We start from the raw sequence: 19535 nt of genomic DNA, 5'->3' as shown, positions 1-19535 counted from the left end.
AAGAAAATCATACTAGTGTTCTTCACCAAGAACACCACCATATGGAGTCATAAATCAACCAAGCAGGTAAAAAGAGCAAGGAGGAGAATGACAAGCTCAACAACAACAACATCAGATCCACTACATTAGTAACCTCATAATCGAGGTGCTAGAGTGAGGTATACTAAGCACCAGGAATTGATCCAATGGATAAATTTCTTATCTTAACAACACATCCCAACAAAAATAAGGGACATAAAGATTTTATATCATCATTTGGTCCAATCAAAACTAACTGACACTCAAATCAGTTCTCAGAGAGATGATACTAGTTAAACATAGTTGTATGCTCTTAACAAGGAAAAGCATAGTAGTTACCCTATTTAAGCCAACGCCAAATCCTCTGAAAACTAAAAGAACACCCACCTTATTCTAATGGAAACCATTAGTAGGACAAGCATAGGAATGATCACCTACTATGAAATTGTCTATCCACACAAAGCCACACCTTTCTATAATAGTGAGAGCAACCAGTAACAACAGTGTTACCACTGCTAAGGTCACATAAATCACAAGTAAATCCAACATGCAGCATAAGCAAAGTCATTATCACCCAAAAAGGGTTCAGACTCTTTTAATTAGCATCCAAGGAATCTTGGAACTCATATAATTCAAGATATTTAACTGAATCGTCACTTCTTAGCTAGTTCATCAACAACCATCCATCTAAATTTCTCACAACAGGAACAAGTAATATCCCATTAGCTCACTAAACATAGTTTGATCAATATATATAAGATATGGCAAGTGTAGGGATAACAGTAGCACAAAGTTGCAACCAGGAAGCAAAACAATAGGGCATCATTAGTTTCACATGACCTGCAATGCTTTTATAAGTACCAGAAGAATCATAGCATGTATATTAGGATAGCAGGCCATAGCAAAGGGCCATAGACAAGCATATGGTGCAAAAACAGTGAGCAATATAGGTAAATAGACTAGCCACTAGCAGTAGATCCCCGGGGGAAGTATGGGGGAATATCAAACTCTAACAGTAGCCAGAACCAATAGCAATAGCAAGTGATCAATCATAGCATAGCAGTATATGCAGTAATAGTAGGCCATAGGATCCAGAGGAGAAACATTGCAAATCAATTAGCCACTAGGGGAACATGAGTTGATCCAGACCAGGTAATAGAGTCACTAGAAGAAGAAGAAGAAGAATAGGGGTAAGCAGGGAAAGGAGAAGCTAGGTACTGATGTCTACGCACACTTCTATTCTTGTAGACAGTGTTGAGCTTCCAAGTGAAGAGGTTTGTAGAACAGCAACTGATACGTCCAATTTGCATCACTATTTTATATCATAATTTGCTGTTATTCATTGATATATTTCATATTGGGACACAATACTTATGTTATTTCATCTATTTTGCATGTTTCATCATTATTGGAGGATCAAGCACCGGAGCCAGGATTCTGCTGGAAAAAGCACCGTCAGAACGCAATATTTCGGAAGATCAACTGTGGGAGAAAATTATACCAAAAATCCTATTTTTCAAGATGACGCAGGAAGCCAGAAGGAGGGGCCAGGAGGACCCAGGGTGGGCCCACACCCTAGGGCGGCGCGGCCCATGCCCTGGCCGCGCCGCCATGTGGTCTGGAGGGCCCACGACCCCTTTCGCCTCCTTTTCTTCGCGAAATCCTTCGTCCCGAAAACCTAAGCCACAGAGGGTACCTCGCGAAGAGTTACAGCCGCCTCTGCGGGGCGGAGAACACCAGAGAGAAAAGAGCTCTCCGGCGGGCGAGGAACTGGCCGGGAAATTCCCTCCGGGAGGGGGAAATCGACGCTATCGTCACCGTCATCGAGCTGGACATCATCTCCATCACCATCATCATCATCTCCACCATCATCACCGCCGTCATCACCGCTGGACACCGTCACCGCCGTAGCAATTTGGGTTTGATCTTGATTGTTTGATAGGGGAAACTCTCCCGGTATCGATCTCTGCTTGTTGTTGATGCTATTGAGTGAAACCATTGAACCAAGTTTATGTTCAGATTGTTATTCATCATCATATCACCTCTGATCATGTTCCATATGATGTCTCGTGAGTAGTTCGTTTAGTTCTTGAGGACATGGGTGAAGTCTAAATGTTAGTAGTGAACTATGGTTGAGTAATATTCAATGGTGTGATATTTAAGTTGTGGTGTTATTCTTCTAGTGGTGTCATGTGAACGTCGACTACATGACACTTCACCATTTATGGGCCTAGGGGAATGCATCTTGTATTCGTTTGCCAATTGCGGGGTTGCCGGAGTGACAGAAACCTAAACCCCCGCTGGTATATCGATGCATGAGGGATCGCAGGATCTCAGAGTTTAAGGCTGTGGTTAGATTTATTCTTAATTACTTTCTTGTAGTTGCGGATGCTTGCAAGGGGTATAATCACAAGTATGTATTAGTCCTAGGAAGGGCGGTACATTAGCATAGGTTCACCCACACAGCACTTATCATAACAATGAAGATTATTTAGCCGTATGTAGCGAAAGCACTAGACTAAAATCCCGTGTGTCCTCGAGAACGTTTGGTCATTATAAGTAAACAAACCGGCTTGTCCTTTGTGCTAAAAAGGATTGGGCCACTCGCTGCAATTGTTACTCTCGCAATTTACTTACTCGTACTTTATTCGCTTGTTATATCAAAACCCCCTGAATACTTGTCTGTGAGCATTTACAGTGAATCCTTCATCGAAACTGCTTGTCAACACCTTCTGCTCCTCGTTGGGATCGACATTCTTACTTATCGAAGATACTACGATACACCCCCTATACTTGTGGGTCATCAAGACTATTTTCTGGCGCCGTTGCCGGGGAGTGAAGCGCTATTGGTAAGTGGAATTGGTAAGGAAAACCTTTATCACAGTGCTGATTTTATTTCTGCCTGCTGCTATAAGTCATTATGGAGAGATCTTCTCTTCAATTTTTATTCGGGAAATCTACTACTACTGCAACGGTAGTGGATGAGGCGCCAGGTGAGGAAGTAATACCATATAAAATACCTATGAAAATTATTGAACGTGTTATGGATAACCGCTATGAAGGGGATGGAACTGTTCATCCCGGTGATCATTTACTGTTTTTGCATGAATTATGCGGGTTATTCAAATGTGCAGGTATTGCTATGGATGAAGTGAGGAAGAAACTATTCTCTTTATCGCTGTCTGGTAAAGCGGCGCATTGGTATAAATTACTGGATAATGGGGATTCTCTTGAATGGAATGATATTGTGCCCCGGTTTTATTCTAAGTTCTATCCTCCAAGTGAAATTCACAAGGATCGGAATCGCATATATAATTTTTGGCCTCATGATGGAGAGAGTATTGCCCAAGCTTGGGGGAGATTGAAGTCTTTAATGCTCAAATGCCCCATTCATGAGCTTCCTGGTAATGTTATTATTGATAATTTCTATGCAAGACTTTCTTTTCAAGACAAGACCTTGCTGGATACTTCTTGTTCTGGATCATTTACACGCAATAAAGAAGAGTTTAAAAGGGACCTTCTTGATCGGATCCAAGAAAATACTGAAGGATGGGAGAACGACAAGGATAGAGAATCAGGTATAATTTATGATTATAAATGCATTGAAGCTTTTATGGATACCGATAAATTTCGTAATATGAGTGCTACATATGGTCTTGATTCTCAAGTTGCTGTAAATCTTTATAAAGCTTTTGCCTCTCATTATGAATTGCCAAAGAAGAATTTTGATAAGTATCATGAACCGTATAAAGATAAAATTGATTCATCTATTAATAAATGCGTTGTAGTTGAAACTGCTGATCATGTTATTCCTGAAGCTTATATTGAAAAAACTCCTTTCCTCGCTAAAATGAAGGAGTACTCTGTTATAAATAGTGCGGTTCATAAAAGTGAAAAGAAACCTGTAGAACACGAAGAACAAATAAAAGTTGAACTTCTTTGTTGCAATAATTAAAGATCTTGTGACTGAAAATGTGGAGGATGGTCATATTATTTTCTGTGAAGATGCTTCTAATATTGTTTCACATCCTAACAAACCCAAACAAGCTAGTGTTCCTATGCTATCTGTTAGAATTGGTGATCATTGCTATTATGGATTATGTGATATTGGTGCAAGTGTTAGTGCTATTCCGTATGAGCTTTACACGGAGATTATGCACGAAATTGATTCTTGTGAACTTGAAGATATTGATGTGGTTATTCAGCTGGCTAATAGAGAAACTATTTCTCCAATTGGTATTGTTCGAGATGTGGAAGTTTTATGCGGTAAGATTAAATATCCCATTGACTTTTTGGTACTTGGTTCACTGCTAGTGATTATTGTCCTATTATTTTTGGTAGACCTTTTCTAAATACTTGTGGAGCTATTATAGATTGCAAGAAAGAGAAAATTTTGACTAAATTTGCTGGTGAATCTTATGAGTTTAACTTCTCTAAATTTACTAAAACTCCTTATAAAGCTGATTTGCCTAGTAATGATTTTAAAATGGAGCAGTGTGCATCTATTGTTCTTGTTCCTAATAATCCTTTGCAGCAACATTTGGAGGATAGCGAGAGTGAAGTTTTTAGGAAAGAAAGAGATGAGCTTGAGGAAATTTTTCTTCGCCAACCTATTCTCAAGCATGATTTACCGGTGGAAGATTTGGGTACAACACCGCCACCAAAGGAAGATCCTGTTTTTGATTTAAAGCCTTTACCTGATAATCTTAAATATGCTCATATTGATGATAAGAAAATATATCCTGTTATTATTAGTTCTAAGCTTTCAGGGATTGAAGAAGAAAGGTTATTGGAAATATTGAAGAAGCACCGAGGAGCTATTGGCTACACTCTTGATGATTTGAAAGGGATTTCTCCTTCTATTTGCCAACATGCTATTAATATGGAAGATGATGCGAAGCCTGTTGTTGAACATCAGCGTCGTCTAATTCCGAAGATGAAGGAAGTGGTAAGGAATGAGGTATTACGACTTCTTGAAGCTGGTATTATATATCCTATTGCTGATAGTAGATGGGTTAGTCCTGTGCATTGCGTTCCCAAGAAAGGAGGAATGACTGTTGTGCCTAATGATAATGATGAGCTCATCCCTCAAAGAGTAGTTGTAGGGTATAGAATGTGCATTGATTTTCGAAAAGTTAATAAAGTTACTAAGAAAGATCATTACCCTTTACCATTTATTGATCAAATGCTAGAAAGATTGTCTAAAAATACTCATTTTTGCTTTCTTGATGGTTATTCTGGGTTTTCACAAATTGCTGTTAAAGCTAAAGATCAAGAGAAAACCACCTTTACTTGTCCCTATGGAACTTATGCTTATAGGCGTATGCCTTTTGGTTTATGTAATGCTCCTGCTACATTTCAAAGATGCATGTCTGCTATTTTTCATGGTTTTTGTGAAAGTATTGTAGAGGTATTCATGGATGATTTTTCCGTCTATGGGATTTCTTTTGATAGTTGCTTGCGAAACCTTGATAAAGTTTTGCAGAGATGTGAAGAAACTAACCTTGTTCTTAATTGGGAGAAATGCCACTTTATGGTTAATGAAGGAATTGTATTGGGACATAAAATTTCTGAGAGAGGTATTGAAGTTGATAGAGCTAAAGTTGAAGCAATTGAGAAGATGCCCTATCCGAGGGATGTTAAAGGTATTCGTAGTGTTCTTGGTCATGCTGGGTTTTATAGGAGATTTATTAAAGATTTCTCCAAGATTTCAAAGCCTCTTACTAATCTTCTTCAAAAAGATGTGCCATTTGTTTTTGATGATGATTGTAAGGAAGCTTTTGAAACTCTTAAGAAAGCCTTAACAAGCTCGCTCCTATAGTTGAACCTCTGATTGGAACTTACCCTTTGAGATTATGTGTGATGCTAGTGATTTTATCGTAGGCGCTGTTCTTGGACGCGAGAGTAGATAAAAAGCTGAATGTTATTCATTATGCTAGTAAAACTCTTGATGCTGCTCAAAGAAATTATGCTACAACTGAAAAGGAATTATTAGCTGTAGTCTTTGCTTGCGATAAATTTAGATCTTATATTGTTGATTCAAAAGTTACTATTCATACTGATCATGCTGCAATTAGATACCTAATGACAAAGAAAGATGCTAAGCCGAGGCTTATTAGATGGGTACTTCTTTTGCAAGAATTTGATTTACATATTGTAGATAGGAAAGGTGCTTGATAATCCTGTTGCTGATAATTTGTCTAGATTGGAAAATATTGCTTATGATCCTGTTCTCGTTAATGATAGTTTTCCAAATGAACAATTGGCTGTAATAAAGGTGAGCTCGCGAGACAGTCCTTGGTATGCTGATTATGCTAACTTTATTGTTTCCAAGTACTTGCCTCCAACCTTTTCAGCTCAGCAAAGGAGGAAATTCTTTTATGACTTGAGGCATTATTTCTGGGATGACCCACACTTATATAAAGAAGGAGTGGATGGTATTATGCGAAGATGTGTTCCCGAATATGAACAACAGGAGATATTGAGTAAATGTCATGGTAGTGCTTATGGAGGACATCACGCCGGAGAAAGAACCGCGCAAAAGGTTCTACAATCAGGTTTTTATTGGCCAACCCTCTTCAAGGATGCGAGAAAGTTTATTTTATCTTGTGATGAATGCCAAAGGGTTGGTAATATCTCCAGACGCAATGAAATGCCAATGAATTATACTCTTGTTATTGAACCGTTTGATTGTTGGGGATTTGACTTCATGGGACCTTTTCCGTCTTCGGAAGGTAACACTCATATACTTATTCTTTACATTGATTATGTTACTAAATGGGTGGAAGCTATACCTACAAAAAGTGCTGATGGTGAGACCTCTTTAAGAATGCTTTTAGATATTATTTTTCCTAGATTTGGAGTACCTAGATATATTATGACTGATGGAGGTTCTCATTTTATTCATGGAGGTTTTAGAAAAACTCTTGCTAAGTATGGTATTAATCATAGAATTGCTTCCGCTTATCATCCTCAAACTAGTGGTCAAGTAGAACTATCAAATAGAGAGATTAAATCTATTTTGGGAAAGACCGTTAATAAAACTAGAAAGAATTGGGCTAGTAAATTGAAGGATGCACTTTGGGCTTATAGAACTGCTTATAAAAATCCCATGGGAATGTCACCTTATAAAATGGTTTATGGGAAAGCCTGTCATTTACCTTTAGAACTAGAGCACAAAGCTTATTGGGCTGTTAGAGAATTAAATAAAGATCCTAAACTTGCCGGTGATAAGAGGTTGTTGCAATTGAGTTCTCTAGATGAATGGAGAAGTGAAGCTTATGAAAATGCTAAACTCTTTAAAGAGAAAGTTAAAAAATGGCATGATAGGAGGATTATCAAAAGAGAATTTAATATTGGGGATAAAGTCCTATTGTATCGGTCTCGTCTCAGATTCTTTGCAGGGAAATTACTCTCGAAATGGGAAGGACCATATGTTGTCGAGGAGGTGTATCGTTCAGGAGCAATCAAAATTAGCTCTCTCCAAGGCAATGCTACGCAAGTGGTGAATGGACAAAGACTCAAGCATTATATCTCAGGTGATTCTTATAATGTTGATGTTGATATTATTCAAGTGGAAACGCCGGAAGCTTTCATCAAAGAGCAAATTGACAGTCCGCCAGAACTCGACTTTGAATAGGTAATAGTACTGGTAATGAAAAGTACGCAATTTACTTTCCGAACAATATTTTCGCTGTTTTTGGAAAATATGAAATATTACGAGTTCGAAACGGAGTGGAAAGGACGCACGAGGGCGTGGCACCATAGGCCGGCGCGGCCTGACCAGGGCCCGCGCCGCCCTATGGTTTGGCCGCCCCGTCGCCCCTTTCCGACTCTGGTTCGATCTGGTACTTTCCGTTTGTCCCGAAAAATTTTGCTATATAATCCCCCGGACCCCTGGAGGTCCGTATATCGTGTTCTCGACGTGTTTTGTTTCGAGCTGTTTCTGCCAGGATCTGTTTTCGGTTTAGAAGCACCATGGCCTCCAACGACAAGGGCAAGGGGCTTTCGGAGGAAGAAGTGAAGGAGGTGCCATCAAGACAAGAGCAGCAAGCCGGAGGGAGCAAGCAAATCTTGGTGGGATCTGTTGACACTCGACGTTCTTTTTCTCATAACCTGCAGGGACCTTTACCACCCGCTCTTAGCCTCGACTCCTTCCCCATGATGGAAGAAGTTCTACGGATTACCGATGAGTTTTGTGATCAATATCGGGCTCTAAGAAGAGAAGTGGAGATACTCCAGGAGGAGAATTGCCGTCTCCGAAGAATGATTGAATACCACTCGATTCGCATCACAAGGTCGTCATCGCCAACTTCAGATAACAATGAATCTCTTCGAATCTTAGTGCAGAATTGTCAAGCTGAGAAACTGAAGACGAAGGAGCTTATTAAGAAGCTCGGGAGGAATTCATCACCACCATCACCAAAGGAGTAATTCATCATCGGTATTGGCATCCCCTTGGTTTGTTCCAAGCTTGGGGGAGTGCCGCGGTATCACATTATCACTACCTTTTACTTTTATTGTCAAGTAGTGTCATATCATGAGTAGGGAAGTTATCATATAAGATGGGTTGCAATTGGAAGTATCTCTCTTTAGTTGGTTATCTATGTATCCCTTGGTGTGAGTTATCGTTATGGGATATTAATGAGAAGTCTTATCATTTACATATTGCACATCTTATTCTAGTTTGCAATCTTTATCATATGATTCACCTTGTTGATAGTATTGGTATCACTTTGGGAGTATTGAATAAATCTATTTGGTTTTGGCAAACTTAGCATTGGTCAATAGCAACAACACTTTGAGGTTTAAGTAGAAAAGAGAAATACATGTAGATGTTTCATTGTCTTTCTTGTTAGCTCATAGCTTATTATTCTGAAGTTAAAATTGTTTGTGCTTACAAGGAAGATGCATGATTGTTTCTATCATATGTATATTTGTTTGTTTCCCTCGACTCTTATGCTTGCTAATTAACCTTGCTAGCCAAAGACCTGTACTGAGAGGGAATACTTCTCGTGCATCCAAACCTTAACCCAAACCTATGCCATTTGTGTCCACCATACCTACCTACTACATGGTATTTTCTGCCATTCCAAGTAAATACTTCATGTGCTACCTTTAAACAATTCAAAACTTAGTATATCTTATTTGTGTCAATGTTTCATAGCTCATGAGGAAGTATGTGGTGTTTTATCTTTCAATCTTGTTGGGCAACTTTCACCAATGGACTAGTGGCTTCATCCGCTTATCTAATAATTTTGCAAAAAGAGCTGGCAATGGGATTCCCAGTCCCAAATTAATTAAACTAAATAGACACTCCTCCATGGTATGTGATTGATGGACGGCACCCGAAGGATTCGGTTAGCCATGGCTTGTGTAAGCAAAGGTTGGGGGGAGTGTCATCATCATCATAAAGCTAAAATAAAAAGGCACTCCTTCATGGTATGAGATTGTTGGCAGGCACCCGAGGATTCGGTTAGCCATGGTTTGTGAAAGAAAGGTTGGAAGGAGTGCCACACAAAATGAAAATAATATGGGAGCCGCTCTTAGGAGGTTGTCTGGCAAGGGGGTTAGAGTACCCGCTACCAGTCGTTGACAACAACAAACACCCCTCAAAATGTTACTTTTATTATCTCTATATGATTTCAAAACCAAAAAAGCTCTAGCACATGATTTAATCCCTGCTTCCCTCTGTGAAGGGCCTGTCTTTTACTTTATGTTGAGTCAGTAAACCTATTTCCCTCCATCTCAAGCAAGCATTTGAGTAGTTCTGATCAAACCATTATATTGTGATTTGCTTCATCATGTCTTTTATTCTTCCTTGTTCAGTACAAGTTTTATCTGAATGAATATAGCTTTGCACGTTATCAATGATTATGAAGAGACCATTATGATTGAGTATGCAAGTTGTGCCTTATAAACTTTAACATGAGAGCGCTGCTCAATGAGATAAATATAATCTGTTAATTGTTCTCTGACCAAGAACGAAGTTTGCCATCACCAATTATGATTTCTTATGCACCTTTACTTGTGATTACCTTATACTTGTTTCAAGTTGAGTTATGAAAGGTTGTTTACTATAATGTCTTGTGTGAATGAATATGATGCTTCTTGTCCGTATTTTATTTATCGACTCTTCACTCCATAAACATGTGGTCCTGTCTATCGAGCTCAGTTTCGCTTGGGGACAAGCGAAGTCTAAGCTTGGGGGGAGTTGATACGTCCAATTTGCATCACTATTTTATATCATAATTTGCTGTTATTCATTGATATATTTCATATTGGGACACAATACTTATGTTATTTCATCTATTTTGCATGTTTCATCATTATTGGAGGATCAAGCACCGGAGCGAGGATTCTCACTGAAAAAGCACCGTCGTAACGCAATATTTCGGAAGATCAACTGGGAGAAAATTATACCAAAAATCCTATTTTTCAAGATGACGCAGGAAGCCGAAGGAGGGGCCAGAGGACCCAGGGGTGGGCCCACACCCTAGGGCGGCGCGGCCCATGCCCTGGCCGCGCCGCCATGTGGTCTGGGGGGCCCACGACCCCTTTCGCCTCCTTTTCTTCGCGAAATCCTTCGTCCCGAAAACCTAAGCCACAGAGGGTACCTCGCGAAGAGTTACAGCCGCCTCTGCGGGGCGGAGAACACCAGAGAGAAAAGAGCTCTCCGGCGGGCGAGAACTGGCCGGGGAAATTCCCTCCGGGAGGGGGAAATCGACGCCATCGTCACCGTCATCGAGCTGGACATCATCTCCATCACCATCATCATCATCTCCACCATCATCACCGCCGTCATCACCGCTGGACACCGTCACCGCCATAGCAATTTGGGTTTGATCTTGATTGTTTGATAGGGGAAACTCTCCCGGTATCGATCTCTGCTTGTTGTTGATGCTATTGAGTGAAACCATTGAACCAAGTTTATGTTCAGATTGTTATTCATCATCATATCACCTCTGATCATGTTCCATATGATGTCTCGTGAGTAGTTCGTTTAGTTCTTGAGGACATGGGTGAAGTCTAAATGTTAGTAGTGAACTATGGTTGAGTAATATTCAATGGTGTGATATTTAAGTTGTGGTGTTATTCTTCTAGTGGTGTCATGTGAACGTCGACTACATGACACTTCACCATTTATGGGCCTAGGGGAATGCATCTTGTATTCGTTTGCCAATTGCGGGGTTGCCGGAGTGACAGAAACCTAAACCCCCGCTGGTATATCGATGCAGGAGGGATCGTAGGATCTCAGAGTTTAAGGCTGTGGTTAGATTTATTCTTAATTACTTTCTTGTAGTTGCGGATGCTTGCAAGGGGTATAATCACAAGTATGTATTAGTCCTAGGAAGGGCGGTACATTAGCATAGGTTCACCCACACAGCACTTATCATAACAATGAAGATTATTTAGCCGTATGTAGCGAAAGCACTAGACTAAAATCCCGTGTGTCCTCGAGAACGTTTGGTCATTATAAGTAAACAAACCGGCTTGTCCTTTGTGCTAAAAAGGATTGGGCCACTCGCTGCAATTGTTACTCTCGCAATTTACTTACTCGTACTTTATTCGCTTGTTATATCAAAACCCCCTGAATACTTGTCTGTGAGCATTTACAGTGAATCCTTCATCGAAACTGCTTGTCAACACCTTCTGCTCCTCGTTGGGATCGACATTCTTACTTATCGAAGATACTACGATACACCCCCTATACTTGTGGGTCATCAGCAACAAGTTTCCTTAAGTGGATCACCCAAGGTTTCACAAGTAAGAAAATGCTCATTAGTGGCGCACCAAAAATCACATTCTGTGGCGCATGGGCGGTGCGCCACAGAATTCTCGCCACAACTATAAGAATTGTGTGACGCACCTGCCCATACGCCATAGAAAGTCTTATTTCTGTGGCCACAGAAAGAGAAAATCTTATTTATGTGGCGCACCAGCGGTGGTGCGCCATAAAATTCTTTTTTGAATTTCAAAAAAATGGTGGCCAGATCTAGATCTGGGGCTGCCGATTTTTTTAATTTTTTATGAAATTCGCCGAAAGGTCGCCGGAGGTGGGTGGTGGGGTTGGTTGGGTGTGTGGATGGGTGGGTGGGGTGGGTGGTGGAGGAGGCTGGGCGGATGGGGTGGTGGTGGTGGTGGAGGAGGAGGTGGTGATGGAGGAGGAGGAGGAGGTGGTGATGGAGGAGGAGGTGGTGGTGGAGGAGGAGGTGGTCACCGGAGGAGGAGAAGGTTGTGGTGGTCGTGGTCGCGGTCGCCGGAGGAGGAGGTGGTCGCCGGAGTAGGAGGAGGTTGTCGGGTGTGAGTGAAGAAGGAGAAGGGAGAAGGGAGGAGAAAGAGGAGAAGGGAGAAAGAGGAGAAGTGGAGAAGGAGGAGAAGGGAAAAGAGAAGAAGGAGAAGTAGAGGAGGAGGCCCCCGAAATTCAAAATTCCGCACTAGAATTCTGTGGCACATGGGCTTATGGTGTGCCATAGATTTTTTTCCAATTTTCTATATTTGGAGGAAAAAATCTTGACTTTGCCATAACTTTGTACTCTTTTCGAATTTGACGATTCTAAAAATTTTCCGACCGGGCAAGCCTGGGTGAATTATGATGTACAATTTTCTTGGAAACATTTTGATATATTGTGCCGTTTATATTTCGAGTTCGTATGCAACCAGGAATCCGGTTTGATGATTTTCCAACGCAATTTTGCAAAAAAAGTCGAAATTCATATTTGTTAATTTTCAGTGGTACTAGATGACATAATACATGGGCATCTTGAAGGAGTTTATTTTTTGAAATTTCTATCTATTTCTTTTGTATTTTACAATGCTAAAAAAGGCGATCCACGGAGGGGGGTGGAGTTGCGTGGGGAGCAAAAAATCTTTTGTTGGTTCGACCTGAAGATCGCGTTCGAGAAACACTTCAGGGGCACCTACAAGAGACCTGCCACAACAAGCGACCTACAAGCATGTATCCAGAAGAAGAATGAAACCTCTCGAGCTTTTCTCACTCGGTGGTTAGCAACAAGAAACGAGTGCGAGAACGTAGATAATCGCACAGCTATGCACGCCTTCATAGGTGGTTTGCAGCGAGGAGGGCTGCTCCGGCACAAGCTAACTTGCCTGATCAACGAGAATAATCTGACCTTAGATGACATTATCGACATCGCCAGCACTCACAACGCCGCTGATGGCGACACAGGTGGAGAGCTCGCAGCCATAGCCGTACCTCCGCATCAGCAAAAGAAGAACCGTGACAACGGCGGCAACAACAACAACAAGCGGAAGAACCCCTCTGACGGCCAAAAAAGCGGCGGATCCGACATGGTTGCCATGGCGTTCCAACGCGGAGATCAAGGAGGCAGAAGAGGCCGCGACGTGGAGGCGGAGCCGACAGGGGCCAGCAACGCACTGACGAGGTCATCGTCACTGGATTCCGCGCTCCTCAAACTTATGAAGAGTAAAGAGACATGCCATGTTTAGCCCACGTTGATCCGGCTACTGGCAAGTCCTCACACACTAACCGCAACTGCAAGTGGGTCAATGATCTGAAGACTGATCTGGAAGAAGGATACAAGCGTGCCCGGAAGCACATCCCGCGCGGAAAAGGAGGCAAAGGCAAAAACAAGGAAAAGGACGAGGAATGTTCCGACGCAATGGATGAGGATGACGCTTCGTCGGATCCCAACGAGGGTTCCGCAGCTAACAATTCCAACCCCTTCGTCAAAAAGAGTGTTGGAGCATACCACACCTTCTTCGGAACCCCGACGGTCAAGGCCAACAAATCAGCCCTTCGGATCCTGAACGCCACGCTTCCGGCTGTGCCACAGTACGTCAAGTGGTCGAAAAGCCTGTGTACCTTCGACAGGACGGATCATCCTACTGCATCCCCAAAGAGTGTTATGCTTTGGTTGTGAGTCCCCGCATCGACGGGTTTGACTGCTCCAAGTGCCTCATGGACGGTGGAGCTAGCCTGAATCATGTACCTGGAGACTCTAGATAAGATGAACCTTACCAAGGAACAGCTCAAACACAACACCACTGAATTTCATGGTGTGGTTCCAGGTAAAAAGGCAAACTCTCTTGGTAGCATCAAACTTCCTGTGGCCTTCGGTGATGTTAATAATTTCCAAGAAATGATCACGTTTGAGGTTGTGCCCTTCAAGAGCTCCTACCATATCATTTTCGGCAGGCCCACCTACCACAAGTCCCACGCAAGGGCGTGCTACATCTACAATAAGTTCAAGATTCTGGGTCCTAACGGTATGATCACCGTATCCGGAGATTACAAGAAAGCTCGAGAATGCGAGGTAGGCGAAGCCGCCTTCGCAGAATATGTGATATCTGAAGAGGAGCTGCAAGGCTACAGAGCCGTGGTGGACCCAAAGGAAATGCATACCACCAAGAAGTAGGTCTTCGAACAGAAAACTTCGTTCAAGGCCGCGATAGACACCAAGAAGGTCGACCTCAAGGTAGGCGACAATTCCAAGCAAGTGTCTATCGAAGCTGGCCTGGACCCCAAATAGGAAGACGCGCTCGTCGAGTTCCTCTGAGCTAACATGGATATCTTCGCATGGCAACCTTCTGACATGTCCGGAGTACCAAGGGAACTCGCCGAGCACTACCTCAACATAAATCCGGGTGCAAAACCGGTGAAGAAAGCTATGCGACGCTTTGGAGACAAGAAGCGCCGCACCATAGGGATGGAATTAGCAAAGTTACTAGAGGCAGGTTTTGTAGTAGAAGTTATCCATACTGAGTGGGTCGCAAACCCCATCCTTGTACCCAAAAAGAATTCAGAAATACTAAGAATGTGCATCGATTACTCCGGCTTGAATAAGCATTGTCCGAATGATCCGTTCCCCTTGCCGCGCATTGACCAAGTCATTGATTTGATGGCAGGGCGTAACCCTTCTGTGTTTTCTTGACGCATATTCCGGGTATCACTAGATCCGGATGAAGAAGTCCGACCAAAAGGCGACCTCGTTCATCACACCCTTTGGCACTTACTACTACGTCACCATGCCTTTTGGTTTGAAAAACGCAGGTGCCACCTACCAAGGTACGATGCAGCGGTGCTTGAAGGACCAAATTGGCCGGAACGTACATGCTTTCGTCGACCACATCGTGGTCATGACCCAGAGAGGATCCGACTTGATCAGCGACCTCACGGAAACCTTTGAAAATCTCCGACTGTACAAGATGATATTGAATCCGCTGAAGTGCGTCTTTGTTTGCCAGCCGGAAAACTCCTTGGTTTCATTGTATTTCACATAGGCATTGAGGTTAACCCAGAGAATATGAAGGCAATTATGTGCGTCAAGAGGCCAACTTGTCTCAAAGATTTGTAACGACTAACTGGTTGCATTGCTGCAATTAGTATGTTTGTTAGCCGTCTTGGCGAAAAGGCGCTACCTTTGTACAAATTGCTGAAGAAAACAGATAAATTTGTCTGGACGACACAGTAGATGCAACATTTCAGGGGTTGAGGGACATATTCTCTTCCCCACTTATCTTGGCAGCTCCGGAAGAGTCAGAGCCTATGCTCCTCTACCTGGCAGCCTCCAACAAGATCATCAGTCTCGTTGTCGTGGTGGAGCGAAAGGAAGAAGGTCATGAATATGGAGTCCAAAGGCCAGTCTATTACATTAGCGAGGTACTGACAGAATACAAACAGAGATACCTTCACGTTCAGAAGCTAGCCTATGGCGTGTTCCTAGGTAGCTGGAAGCTGCGACACTACTTCCAAGAGCATCTCATGATAGTTGTGAGCAAAGCTCCATTGTCAACCATCATCAACAACTCCGACGCAACATGGCGCATAGCAAAGTGGGGCATAGAACTCTCTGTCTTCGACATCAACTACAAAGCCAGAACCTCGATCAAGTCCCAAATATTGGCGGATTTTGTCGCCGATTGGACTGAGGCTCCGGATGGTCACCCTATGCCGGAACCTGAAACTTGGGTCATGCATTTCGACGGATCCAAGCAGCATCAAGGCTCGGGGGCTGGAGTCACCCTGAAATCACCAACCGGAGAAGAACTACAGTATGTTTTGCAGATCCACTTTGAAGCTACAAACAATATGGCGGAATACGAGGCTCTACTGCATGGTCTGGGCATCGCTAAGGAAATTGGGATTAAGCACATCATATGCTGTGAAGATTCCGACCTGGTGGCACAACAAGTAGCCGGAACCTGGAACGCCAGAAACTCCATTATGGTGGCTTACAGAGACGAAGTTGACGAGAACGCAAAGTGCTTCCTAGGATATGAATTCAAGTACATCAGGAGAGACGATAACACAGCGGCAGATATACTGTCCAAGCTCGGATTCGACAGGAAACCCATTCCGCCCGAAATTTTCCTTGAGCATCTAAGGATACCCTCGGTGAAGGGTGCTAACCCGGAAAACCCAGATGTGGAAGTGTCTCCAGCTAAGGAGGTGATGGTATTCACTCCGACTTGGACCCAACCTTTCTTGGATTACCTCATTGACCGAAGAAAGTTGCCGGAGGACGAAGTCCTCGCGCGACAGGTCGTTAGACAAGCAAGATCCTACACAATAGCTGATGGACAACTCTATAAACGAAGTCCAAACGGGGTATTTCTGAAATGCTTCTCAAGTCAAGATGGCATCGAAATCCTCAGAGAGATCCATGCAGGGGATTGCGGGGATCATGCCGCCCCGAGATCCCTCGTTGCAAAAGCTTTCCAGCAAGGTTTTTACAGGCTCACGGCTAAATAAGATGCTGAGAAAATAGTGAAAACCTGCCGAGGTTGTCAGTACTACGCTACTCAAACAAACGCTCCAGCTCAGGAGCAGAAGACCATCCCTATCACTTTGTCGTTCGCGGTCTGGGGGCTCGATATGGTCGGAAAATTAAAGAAATCGTCTCTTGGCAGTTTTGAGTACCTCTTGGTTGCTATTGACAAGTTCAGTATGTGGATCGAGGCAAAGCCAGTGAGAAAAGCCGATGGTGCTACGGCACTAAAATTCGTTTGAAGCCTCGTAGTGAGATATGGGATCCCAGACAGCATAATCACAGACAACGACACGAACTTCGCTCAGGGAGAACTCAAGGATTATTGCAATGACGTAGAGATCCGGCTTGACCTTGCATCTATGGCTCATCCACAGTTCAATGGACAGGTCGAGCGAGCCAATGGCCTCATACTAGCCAGAGTCAAACCTTGCCTTGAAGAACCGTTGCGCCGTGCAGCCGGAGCCTATGCTAAGGAGTTAGATTCTTTTCTGTGGATTTTACGAACTACCCCTAACAGGTCAACTGGATTTACACCATTCTTTCTAGTATACGGATCTGAAGTTGTGCTCCCCTCCGACATCATCCATGATTCCCCAGGAGTTTCCGCCTACAATGAAGAAACTGCTGACGAGGCTCGACAGCTATCTATGGACTTGATCGAAGAATCTCGGAATTTAGCTGACCAACGTTCCACCATTTACCAGCAGAAACTCCGACGCTATCATAGTCGTCGAGTTCGGAACCACTCGTTTAAGGAAGGTGACTTGGTCCTCCGCCTTCGGCAGGTGAAATAACATAAGTTGCAATCTCCTTGGAAAGGACCTTTCATCGTCAGCAAAGTGTTGCACAACGGATCTTACTATCTCGTTGATTTCTGTGAGTTAAAGATAGACCTGCCAATTGGCACCGAAAACGCAAGCGAGAGGATACGGATGACATATACGATGAAACAGATCGTCCTTGGAATATAGCACAGCTACATCGTTTCCACACTTAGCATTTTTTCGCATTACATACTTTGTAATAGTTTTGATACATGATCAATAAAATAAAGCATATGGTTCACTCTTTGAGTCTTTTACCTTCTTTAGTTGTTCATTTTTGGATCATGTTTATTTTTCTGACTAAAACCGCAGAGCTGGATGTTTCCGCCTAGGCGTGTATGAAAGTTGTGATTTTTCAAAATAATCCTTAGGACGTGAGCTTAAGTTTTCTGGTGGATGAGTTTTTTTTGCGAACTTATGGATTACTGGCAGCGATTTCCGGCACCTCGGTTGGGGAGTTGTTTCCACGGTTATTGACGGATTGCCATTGGGCTTCGTCGCCGTCAGCTAGTATTTTCCGGCTAAAGGTCTTCCGGCTCATGGAAGGTCAAATAAGCAAGCCGGAAAACTTAGAAACTAGCACTTGCTTTTAACAAACGAAACATGCATATAATGTCAAACAGATAGCAGGATAAGTTTTTTCCGCCCATGCACTCGTTTCGTCCTAGCTACTTAAAAATATTTAAGTTATATTACAAACCCTCGATGGGGCCAAAATGACGCAGTGTTTATGATTTTCCCGCAGGAACAAGTTCTCACTTCTCCTTGGTCGGAGAAGAATGACCCTCATCGTCAGCTTGTGCTTTGGTCTTCTCCGCTTCCTTAGCCCGAGAAGAAACCACATCATCATCGCTATCTTCAGCCTCCTTCGCTGGAGAAGAAGCGCCTTTATCATTGCCTTTGGACTTGTTATTCTCAGCATCCGGCTGGTCTGGCCTCCGCTTTGCGCTCCTTCTCCAGCTCCGCCTCGAGAGGTTCATCAGCAGGAAGCACAACCTTGTCGTAGAATTCGTCGTGTCGGATGCGCCGTGCGATCCTGGTGTCATAGCCATTGCACGCATCCAAGAGCGCATCTGCATCAACATCCGGTGGAATGCCTGCAGTGGTCACGTCGATGTCTAGTTCCGGAGCACGAGCGAGGCACATCGCCAGGGACATTTGAGCGGCGCCTCTGGCGGAAGAGGCTTGGAGGTTAGCAACAAGCTCCGGCAGGACATCCATTCTCTGGATAAGTTAGCGGACATCGCAGGTGCGGCTCTCTTTGATCACCAAGTTATGGCAGATCTTGCGGCAAGTGGAGATTAGGTCCCCGCAGTCGTCTTCGGCAAGTTTGATCAAGTCATCGCGCGGAAATATCTCGCGTCAGGCTTAATCGTATCCAAGTGGCTCTATACAAGTTGAACAAAGTTAGACGTCCTTCAGGGTTACGAAGTACTTATTTGGTTTTGGGGTTCCGGATACTTACCCATGATGTCGGAGTTGAGAAGGTCCCAACCGTGCTCCGCCGTCCTCATGTAGGTCTAAAGGTGTTGGACATTCACTTGGAGGATCTTGAGAGTAGCACTATCCTTCCTCCGCTTCTCCACCAGATCAGCTTTCTCTCGGATAAACTCGGAGTTCTTTTCGGTCAACTGCTTCTCAGCAAGTTCCCGCTTTTCCTCCGCCTCCTTCAGCTTAGACTCCAGGTCTTTATGGGCGGAGCACAGGGATTCCAACTCTGAGGATTGATACGCGTACAGCATGCGACCGTTGGGAACCCCAAGAGGAAGGTGTGATGCGTACAGCGGCAAGTTTTCCCTCAGTACAAGGTTTATCGAACCAGTAGGAGCCAAGAAGCACGTTGAAGGTTGATGGCGGCGAAGTGTAGTGCGGCGCAACACCAGGGATTCCGGCGCCAACGTGGAACCTGCACAACACAACCAAAGTACTTTGTCCCAAC

This window comes from Lolium perenne, chromosome 6 (genome assembly GCF_019359855.2).
Source record: "Lolium perenne isolate Kyuss_39 chromosome 6, Kyuss_2.0, whole genome shotgun sequence".
Classification (NCBI taxonomy): Eukaryota; Viridiplantae; Streptophyta; class Magnoliopsida; order Poales; family Poaceae; genus Lolium; species Lolium perenne.
The sequence above is the reverse complement of the archived record's forward strand: the minus strand, read 5'-3'. Positions refer to the sequence as shown.